Source organism: Vidua chalybeata, chromosome 1 (genome assembly GCF_026979565.1).
Source record: "Vidua chalybeata isolate OUT-0048 chromosome 1, bVidCha1 merged haplotype, whole genome shotgun sequence".
Lineage (NCBI taxonomy): Eukaryota > Metazoa > Chordata > Aves > Passeriformes > Viduidae > Vidua > Vidua chalybeata.
Genome location: NC_071530.1, coordinates 125,019,191 through 125,029,978, shown reverse-complemented (window position 1 = coordinate 125,029,978; position 10,788 = coordinate 125,019,191). Strand labels below are relative to the sequence as shown.

Here is a 10,788-nt window from a genome sequence, read left to right as displayed (position 1 = left end):
ACTTCTTTTATCAGTTAGGTCTTGATGTAAATTAGCAATGACTAACTGATATGACTTAGAGCACTAAATTAAAAAAAAAAAAAAAACAAAAAAAAAACAAAAAAAAAAACATACCTTGTTCCACCTAAAGGTTAATCTGATTACCAGAATTAGGTAGATAATCATAAGAGGCATGATTTCCTTGAGGTTGTGTTGTTGCTATTATCTTTCTGCTATAAGCACTTTGGAAGAAAATAGATCTTCTAACTATATAACCTTGGCTTATGCTGCATCTCAAAAGAATTGTGGTTACAAAGGCTGGCATATTTTCAGTCTACAAACTATCCTCACACCCCTTAGGTTAACCAGCTACAGTGTTTCTCTCATGTAGCATCTTGTCTGTTCCTCTCTAATTTTTTGAAAGCACATAATTTTATTGACAAATCCATCTTAAACATATCTTGCAAAAGCTGAGAGCAAACTGCTGATAGGGAGGTCAGTTATCCCAGGCATTTTCATATGCCCTGTACTCCTGTAAAGGTCAGTTTCCTCTTGGTTTGAAAACTTAAACGTTGCTAGAGGGCACAGTATATAGAATCATAGAATCATGGAATGGTTATGGTTGGAGGAATATATAAACTGAATGCTAGTGAGACACAAGGTATTGTACTATGGCACAGAAGATTTATATCATTTTTCTCTTAGTACAAGCTTAATTGGCTATTTTAAGACCTCAATATGAAAATTAATAGTTAATGTTTTTCCTTATCAAATCCATCCTATAAGACTACACAAGATATTAAGACATACAAGAGCATTTCAGAAAAAAATAAAGGAATATATGTCTGGGCTGACAGGCTTAAAAATTAAGCATACCTGCTTGGCTGTTGTAAGCAATTGTGTGTCCTTGCCCCAGTGGTCTACCTACTAGCAATATTCTTTGTAAACCAGTGAAGTGCAGAAACATTGTGAACATGTTGTCAGTGTCTCTCTGCCTTTAAAATTCATAAAAGGTGTCTGTAATTATAAATCCTTATAGTATTAATTTTGTTAGGGTATCATTTAAATAACTGACTCCTAATACATAACTCGAAAATCAAGCTTTTAATTTAAATCCTGTGAATCAGTCTTTTGTGACAGGTTGGGTACACAGACTGTCTCTCGTGGGGTCTTCCCCAGCCTGGCTCCAGGACACATCAACTCAACTTCTCCTGAATTTAACAGGAATTTATTTGTGAAATTCCCATGACCGTGAGTTTATCTATATGTGAATCAACACGTATGGGTAACCAGGGTGACCACCAAACCACAGCTGAATTGCAAAGAGTAGATTTATTCATTCCCTCACTAACAGTGCCAGACAGCAGAGACACACAGGGACACAGGTTCTGTTATGTTTACTAATCCTAGCAAAAAGCTAAAGCAAAAAGGTAAAGCAAAAAGTGGACACTAATGAGCACTACATTAGAATATACAGTCGGGAGAATAAGATTCATAGCAAGCACAGAAGTCTGCTCATTACTAGTTAACCACTAACAGATCAATATCCAGTCTAGCATATCCCAATCAAACCTGTCATTATCTCAAACCCTACGCAACCCACAGTGGCCACCAAAAAGGACTGTTGTGGTTTAACCCTGGCCAGCAACCAAGGCCCACATTGCCACTCACCCACTCCCCCACAGCAGGACTGGGGAGAGAATCAGAAAGGTAAAAGCTAAAAAACTCATGGGTTGAGATAAAGACAGTTTGGTAGCAAAAGTGAAAGCCATGCACACATGCAAAGCAAAGCAAGAGTTTAATTCACTGCTTCCCATGGGCAGGCAGCAGTTCTGCCATGTCCAGGCGAGCAGAGCTCCAGCCTGTGGAACAGTCACCCAGTAAGACAAATGCCATCACGGCAAATGTTTTCCCCTTCCTCCTTCTTCCCTCCACTTTATATATTGAATGTGATGTCATGTGGCCTGGAATGTCCCTTCGGTCAGTTTGGGTCACCTGTTCTGGCTGCGTCTCCTCCCAATTTCCCAAGCACCCCCAGTCTCCTCACCAGCACTGCGGTACGAGCAGCAGAAAAGACCCTGGCTCTGTGCCAGCCCTGCTCAGCAATAACAAAAGCACCTCTGTATTATGAGCCCTGTGTTCAGCACAGATCCAAAACACAGCTCCATACTGGTCACTGTGAAGAAAGATAACTCTACTCATGGACTGCACAAGCTAGCAATCCATGAACACCATAAATATACTGCTTTAGCTTCTGAAACTAAAAGGCTATTAATAGTTCTCCTGAAGCTGTAGTTAATGTTTTGTAACAAATATTTAGACAGCTTCAGCCTGTTCCCTCACAGAATATGCCACTAATGCCACATCCTGGTGGTGGAAAGTACTGCCTTGGCTTAATGAAAGCAATAGATTCTTTGCCAAGCCATCCCAAAGCAAATTAATTCACCAGTCCTCTGCCCAAACCTGTAGAAAGGGGCTGATGCAGTGTTTGCCAGGCAGAACCTATGTCTGCTGATCTTACTTCAAAACTACTGTCTTAAGTATCTTGATCTCATTCTTCTGAGTAATACCTGAACTGTCCTGGTTTACCCATCCCAACCAGACTTTCTGACCAGGCAGCACAGCTGGCTCTCCTCTGGGACAGAAGAAATGGATTCTGAAGTCCTCTTCCCTAGGCCCAGCATGAGCACCTCACATCCCACAGGAGATTCAGCACTCAGGACGTGCAGAAGCAGCTCCATCATGCCTCATCTAACTCCTGAGGAAAAGACACGCAACAGATGCAGGGCACTGAATGGATTTGTATATTTTTCTGACTCCAAAATAAAATATAGATAGAATAAATTAGTCTGTATGTAATACTACTGAAAGAGACAAACTTCTCCCTGCATGTTAGATCTGCTTCCTTCTGTAAAGAAACCCTCTGTTTTAAACCAAACTACAAGGCTTTGTTTTAAACTACTGTAAAGTCTATGTTGATTTGACTAAGATAACATCCCATCTGTATTCAGTCAGATGTTCCCACACCCCACACTTACCCCTCACTCTTTAGTGCCAATGTACAGAGGTTTGGTTTTCATACTTTGACTCTTGTAGTGGTTCATTTGTAGAAGGCACACACAGTTTATCAGCATGATACTGCCTGTTAAAGAAAGTTCGAATTCTTAATACATGTATGTTTGCAGCAAAATACTAAATGCCACTTTCAAGATGTCTATACCAGCCACTGGTATAAATTTATCAGGTGCTGGCTAAAGGAAGTCAACAATTAAAACTGTCAGAAAAAATATATTTGAAATCCATAAAATCCTAAATTCACCATCAGACAAAAGGCAAAAACATAATTGAAGAACACATCCCGTTGCCTCTAAAGACATTGATGACTCCAAATGGAAGATTTGTGTCACTTTTTAGGCACACAGCATTATTGTGCTAACAGCCCATTAAATCACATCATCATCATTTGTACTACTACAGCAAGAAACATTAATGTACCTTAAATACAAAAGCTGTTTCATGAAACTAGTGTTTGGCAAGCTATAAGGCTTGTTTTTTGTAGGTGTTGTTTTTTTTCATTGTCAGGTGAATTTTAGAGGTTTGGTTGGAAAAAGGTTGTATTAACTAGATGATCATATGAGGTTTCCATATGAGGTTTTTAGAGCCCTCTCAAATCTCTGTGCAATTGAAACACAACAGCTCTGCCATTATTAAATGAATGGTAAAGACTTCTTATGCACATTAAATTTGGGTCCCTTCTATACAGATTGGAAGATCCATTCAACAGCACCAAAAAGAAAAAAAAAAAAAAAATCAGCTAAAAACACCTCTTGTTTGGCCAGCACCACAATTTCTGGGCTTTGCCACTTTTGGTTTACACTGGTAGGTGAAAGCTGTAAATCTATATCTTTCCCCAGTGCTATGGGAAATTTGTAAGAGGAGGTTAAATGAGCATTTCTCAGAATAAATCAGAGTGCGAACTGAGCTTCAGCATGTGCACTATGTAGATGACTTCTCCAAGCCCCTTCTGGGGCTATTTTCTGTAACTAGCAATTGTTTCAGGCTGTTACCTTACGAATTCAGCTTAGTGCTGCCATAAGCTCCTCACATCATCCCATGGTCTTTTCATGCCACAGCTTTTGTAGTGGAAACAAAATCTATTGCATAACTTGGTGACAAAAAATTGATGCAGTTGAAACCTTCAAAATCATGAAGAAATCTTGGAATATTGGGTTCAAAAGAATACCCTCCATCATGGCCGTGCTTTAGGTGAGGTTTTGCTGCACTGATGTGTACGTAGCTAATAGAAAGAGTGGGAAACACATTAGTTTTAAAATAGTAACACCAAAACATTGAAGTACATCTGAAAAAGCTGCTCGGTAATTTCTAGATCAGGAGGAATCAGCCAAATTTTGCCCTGATTCAAAGAGATATAGCAAGACCTAACTTTACAGACTGTATCAAAGCTGATGTCACAGTATTAGCCTGGGCTGTACCTCAGATGCAATAATCTGTCTCTGTGGACAGATTATTTAATCACGATATATTACAGCTGATTCATGAGTACTGAATGCTAAGGATGCTGCAAAGCTAATAATGATCACTATGACTCCTAGTTTACCATCACTGTTCTGCAAGCATGTAAGTCATTTCAGCAAGGTGAGAAAGCTATTAAAAAGTAGCATAATGTGACTCATTCTGTCAGGCAGTATAAATAGCGTAGGAGAATCAGAGTTTGGTAGCATCTCTTCTGGCTTTGAATGTCTCTGAAGAGTAGTTCTCTTCTCCTCCAGACTGGGTGGGTATCCTGCTCCTGTTCTTTAGTTACCTATAAGAAAAAAATTGATTACCTATAAGAGAAAATATCTGTTATTTTGTTAATGATAGAAAGTTTTGGTTCTTTCAATCAGTACTTCATTATTTCATGGCAAAGAGTCCAAAATGGAAAGCTGTTTCACTACTGAAAACCCCACACCTGACTTGTCTGCTAAGGGTTTAGTCACAGGAATAGCAAAGAGGACTAAATCCTTCATATAATACCAGGAATTAATGATTTACCCAACTTCAGGTGTATGGGCAAGGTTTTATGTGTCATTTGCTCTGAAACTGCAATCTATTCACATTACAATTAAAAGGTAGAAAAGCTGCCTTTGTAAAGCATGCAAAAGTGGATTATAGATCTCCTGGTGGTGTTTAGATTTGCTGATTGTGCTCAAACAGTCCCAAACTGTTTGAACTTCCATTCCTATCCTTTGTCATGCACTGTGGCCCATACTGTACTTCTCACTGAGAAGCATCCCTCAAAATACTTTTCCCTTCTGAATTAGTCAGCATTTCTGAGCAAATTAGAAATCCATGATTAACCCAACTCTGAACACAGTAACAAATCACAATTTCAGTTTCCTTTAGAGAAAATATTTTGAGCCTGCAAGAAGGCAAAAAAAAAATTAAATATGTGAGTCAAGGGTAATAAATATCTATGTGATCCTGCCTGAAACAATATTTTTCATGTGAATCCTAAAGTCCAAAGTTGTCACAAGGGGTAACAAGGATAATGGAAGGATAAAGGAAGGAAGGATCCCTGTAGGGACCTCTTTTGCATTAAACCTGGACAAAGGCCAATGTTGCCCCATTCTCATGCAGTCTTCTAAATTCTGAGTTCATAACTCCTCCTAACTTGCTCAAAGTCTTGCAAAACAATCACAGAAAAAGTAAAGAAAAATAGAATATGTCAGCGTCCATTGTGTCCCACACTCCTTAGCTGCAAATCAGCCCCATTCAGAGATCACAGAAAGATAAAATTCTCTTTCCATTTTAAATAGACTTTGTCATTTCTTAGAGAATGCAAATAGTAGTCAGACAGAAGAAGAAATGATGGAAGATGATAACATTCTGTCATAAAATGTGTGAAATTAAATTTAAATTAATTTTAGTATATTCATTTCAGTTAAAAATAATTATTTCCAGCAGTTAAAAAATTCTTCAACATTTCAGACACAATAGTTATTAAATCTTTTCAGAAATTACCAGTGGACTTTTAAAGCTATAATATAAGGGGCTTTTACCTTAGAAAGTACATTCAGTCTGAAATAGAACCTGAAATGGATTTTTCTTATCATCCCTGAAGAAGTGTAAACTTAATCTAGTTGCTGGTTCTTTATCTCAATTCCTTTTTAATTGACATTCTGCTTAAACTAATGAAAAACCACCCTCTCTAAAGTCACTGTAGTTACTACCTTATTCTGGACTTGTCAGGAATGACTGACAAAAAGATGAAGCTTAAAAACTGATAGTTTGAAATCTTTCTGTTAATGCAAAGTCACTAAAATCTTAGAACTCTTCAGACTGAACATATAGCTACTATTCTTTGTAACTAACTTCAAGAGGATTTGAAATGCTAGATAACATGATTTAATAAGACCCATACACTCTTAAAACTCCACTTTAAAAGACTCATTGATTTGTTAGATATTGTGATTTATTCAAGAAAATACTTTCAAAGAAGGAGCAGGAAAAAAAAAAAACACACACAAAAAAAAAGACCTATTTTTGAAACATAATCTTTTCTACCTTCCTGTAATTCAAGCTGACAATTTCTCCTGAATAAAGCTGTTAGTGAGAGCCCAGATCCAGCAGATGAAACTCTGACTGAGAGGAAGTGAGGCTGAGTCAAGCAAGCCCAACCTACAGTAGGTCTCTCTCTCTATTCCCACAACCTATGGCAAATGTACTTTTCCTGGACAGAGATGCAACTTGGTGACACAGGGCATTACATCTGCCAGAAGCACATCATTCAGTTTATGTACCACGTTATTGCTGCACAAGAGCAATGGATTGCAGGAATATTTTCTAGTGCCACAGGCTGGGGTAGATAGAAAACTGATTCGTTGTAATGATAGCCAAGGGTTTTTTTTGGAGGAAATACTTCTAATTTTTAAAATTTGGGGACAAAAAGAAAGTAAAAAACCTTGGTTTAAATTTCTATACTAAGCTTTCAATTTGGGAAAAAAAAGTACATTTTGTGTTGTAATGTAGCCATTCTTTAACCAATCCTATTCATCATTTAACTTAATATGTTCAACATTATTAATAAATTAAATACTAGCTGAGCAGATTATCATTTTTATTTTCTTTTAAGTTCTTAGAGTGTTTACATGCATTTATGTTTTATATGTTAATATTTTCCTTTTCAAGCCATTTTTTTATTGTAATCCTTTGAGCTACAACTATCAATGTACTTCTTGGAAAACAGGGCTGTAACTCATTCTTGTCAGAAACAGATGGCTGAGAAAATGAAAGCAAAAACAGCAGTGAAAGACAAGACCACCTGGGTCCATCAAGCTGATGAGAAAAGCCTGTGAACCTAATGCCACTGGTACCTGGAGCCAACACAAGATGGGTTTCAAAACAAGAGCTATGGATCAGTCAATAATAAAAAGGCAAAAATAATAATTAAAAAAAAATCCCTAAGAAGCTGTAGGACAAACAGTAAACAGACCTGGGAATTTTAGGCAGCCTACAAGACCACATGAATTCACTGGGAAGTTGGCTGATCAGGACTTGTTATGGGTTCTATTTCTGCTTACAGATATGACATGTAGCATGGTAGCATATGACATGATGCTGAGGGGAATATATGCAGAGCAACCCACAGAGACTTGAGTCCCTGTGCTGCACTTAGCAAAACTCACAAGGATGCCCATATTTCACATGCAAACAATAACTCTGTGAGACTTAAAGGTACAGTAAGGTATCTTTTAAAGATGTGAAGGTACAGTCATAAAGCACAACATTAATTATGGTGAAACAAATGCCTTGTTCAAACAGCAGTGCTAGTCACGGGTTGCAGTAGCAGTTATCTTCAACCGCAGCCATTTTGAGCTTTTGGGTTTTATTTAAAAAGCTTAATTGGAATTTTTATTACTCCCAATTAAGCTTTTTAATTAAAAAGAAAGTTAAAAGAGGCTGGAGGCTGGAACTCATATCTGCATAGACTCTGAAGGGGAAAAACAGAGTTTTGTAAAATTGCAACTGTCAGCCAGCTGCAGCTTTCAGTTTCAGCTTACTGCTGATCCCATTTACCTTGCCAGTGGCATGCTGCAAATACAGATACACACGTCTGCTTGGAAAAACAGGCTTTCAGCTTAAATAGCACTATAAGACTATAAATCCTGTTTCATTCCTGCAAAGGACACATCACATGAGTAAAAAATACTACCTACTCTTCCATTTCCATTTTTTTTTTTATTCCATTAGCTATTTGAGTCTGGTAGACATTTTCCTTTTCTGAGACCAGGGTAGACACATCAAAAAATGAATGTATTGACATTCCAGCAGATATGGGACTACCCTCAAATTTCTCTCCAGACTTCTACATGTACAGACGGAACTGAGAACGTGTTCATAAAACAGGGGCCCACCTGACCCTTCCCTAAAGAACCAAACCAATATTTTAGATCCCAAATTTTCCTTCAAACTCAGTTTTTCCATGTGGCCTTTAACACTTTTTATGGTTTAAAGAAGGAGTGAAAACTATTATGGAGACATATGCAATATTCAGCTGTCAAAGCAGAGACTGGGAAACATTCTCATATCCCAACAGATGAAATTTTTTTTAGATTATTAATATCTTGGACCAAATATATTTTAAAAAATAGTATAATTCATTCTTGTACATTAAACTCTCCAGTTTTTGGAAGTAAAGATACTTCATATTTAGTTTTATTTGAGATTTGTTCAGAGAGTAAGGTAATATTCTATCTTGTTGGATTAGCCCTTGGAATTCACTCTATTGTTTCCAGAGAATATCTGATAAAAATATTTTCTAAATATAGTCAGTGACAAAGAATTTTTTTTTACTTATATATATATATATATATATATATATATATATATATTTTTAGGTATAAATATATATAAGTATATATATATATACTTATATATAAGTATATATATAATGTATATAAGTATAAATAAATAATTCAGTAAGTTGTCAGTGAACTAATTCTTTAAGTTTAGATATGTTGTTTCCCAGATATGAATCTTGACAGAGCTGGTTCTTACCCCACATTTGCATTAAGTAAAAACCTTACTGTAAATTACTCTTAGAGAAAAGATGTGTTTTACATAGGGCTTAGAGCACAAAGTCATAGAAGAGAATGAAGATTAGTATTGTATGCTTTATTTTTTTTTTTCAAAACAGTTAAAGAGTGAAAAGTGAAGAGATTACCCAACCCACAAGGTGAAACATTTCTCTCAGGAGAAAGAGGCATTTAATTCCATGGGAAATTAGGGATTCAAGAAAGATTGATTTCCTCTTTGTTATTGTAGCTAAAGCTGTGCTTTGAGCAAAAACTAGAGGGTGAAGTTTGTGCGTAACAAGAACAGAGATCATCTTCTTCCTGAAGACAGAGGGCATCACCACACCCTCTTCAACTCTTCTCTGTTCTTGCCATTCCTGTGCTGGTGGTTGCTGAAGCAGGTCTCCTTGGGTCACCACTGCATCCCCCTAAAATGCAGTCTCTGTTGCAGGAGAATTTGGTTCAGTCCATGGCTAACAAGAAAAGTCCAGCCAAAAGCTACTCCATCATCTCCTCCCACCTAAATATTTCTTCTTCTAACATCTCAGGTCCCGGACTGTCTCTCTTCCACTATAAATCAAGGAGGAGTAATATTTTACAAAGCCTTCATTTCCTAGGAAAGGGTTAAAAGTTCAGACTCCCTGGACGGCTGAAATCTCTGCCCAGAACTAACTCCAACTCCCTCACTGGGCATCTCTTCCCCCTTCTCCTCTGCCAGCAAATCTCCCGGTGCCATCAGGCTCTCTGTCTCTTTCCCTCTGACGGGGGGACGACAACAAAGGCATCTCTGCTTCTCTCTACCATTCCGTCTGCAGGATCTGGCTCAGTTCCAGTCCTTCAGCCCCTCGGCCTACCTCTCCCAGGCCGCATGGCTTCCCCTCCCCCACGCAGCCTGTGGCTGGGCAGGGGAGAGTCTGCACTGCACTCTGACAGGAACCAAAGAGACAGTTCCCCTGGGAGTTCTTGCTTTTAACCCCTGTGTTCTCAGAGGTGTGTCCATGCCTTCAGTGGTCACTCCAGGTGCCAATATCCAAACCTGACCACTGATTGGTTTGACCTAACTTCCTGAAAAAATTCACTTCTCTGTCAAACCACGACAATTACCCAGAATCTGTTCTGGTCATATTGATAAGATGGGGACAAAGGTTTCAAGGCCAATTTAATTTGTTTTAAATGGATTGTGTCATCCGATATATACTAGAAAATATCTTTAGCAAGTGAGAAACCAAAGCAAATAAATCAGGTATAAATCTAAATTACTGGCTTTATTGTAAGAATTACATTATGTTCTCTGAGAGACTGGGTAAAATTTCTTCTTTAAGTTAGCTCTCCTTCAGGGTGTTATATCTGCTGTGGGAGCACTACCAGCACAGCTCCAGCACCACTCAGGAGTGGCTGGAAGGGTGCTTGCTTCTCCAGCCAAAGGAGCCTGGCTCTGATCTATATGACTTCAGATAACATTCAGGATGCAACCTCCATAGAGTGGGGGAGTGAGAGAAAAAAAAAAAAAAAAACCACCAAAAAACCCCAAAACCACCTTATTTAAATGAGTCTACATTTTTGCTTTCTTCTTACTAGGTTGGCTATAAATCTCTGCCTTACTTAATCTTTCCATCAGTCAATCTCAGTCCGGGAAGTCAGGGCACTTAAGAGCTGCTTGGTTCCAAGCAATTACCTGAACAAAAGACTGCCTGGGATTGGACTAATTATTGTCTCATCTTTATTCAGCAGT

At 38.0% G+C, this 10,788-nt stretch overlaps 1 long non-coding RNA gene across 1 annotated transcript; it reads right to left on the bottom strand.

Moving 5' to 3' along the window:
- Window positions 1-9,140: 9,140 nt before the first annotated feature.
- On the bottom strand, window positions 9,141-9,987 carry LOC128797089 (uncharacterized). Its single transcript, XR_008434010.1, has 2 exons — window positions 9,911-9,987; window positions 9,141-9,498 (listed from the first exon to the last, which is right to left on the bottom strand). It is a non-coding gene; the product is annotated as an uncharacterized LOC128797089 (long non-coding RNA).
- Between the last annotated feature and the right edge of the window lie 801 nt (window positions 9,988-10,788).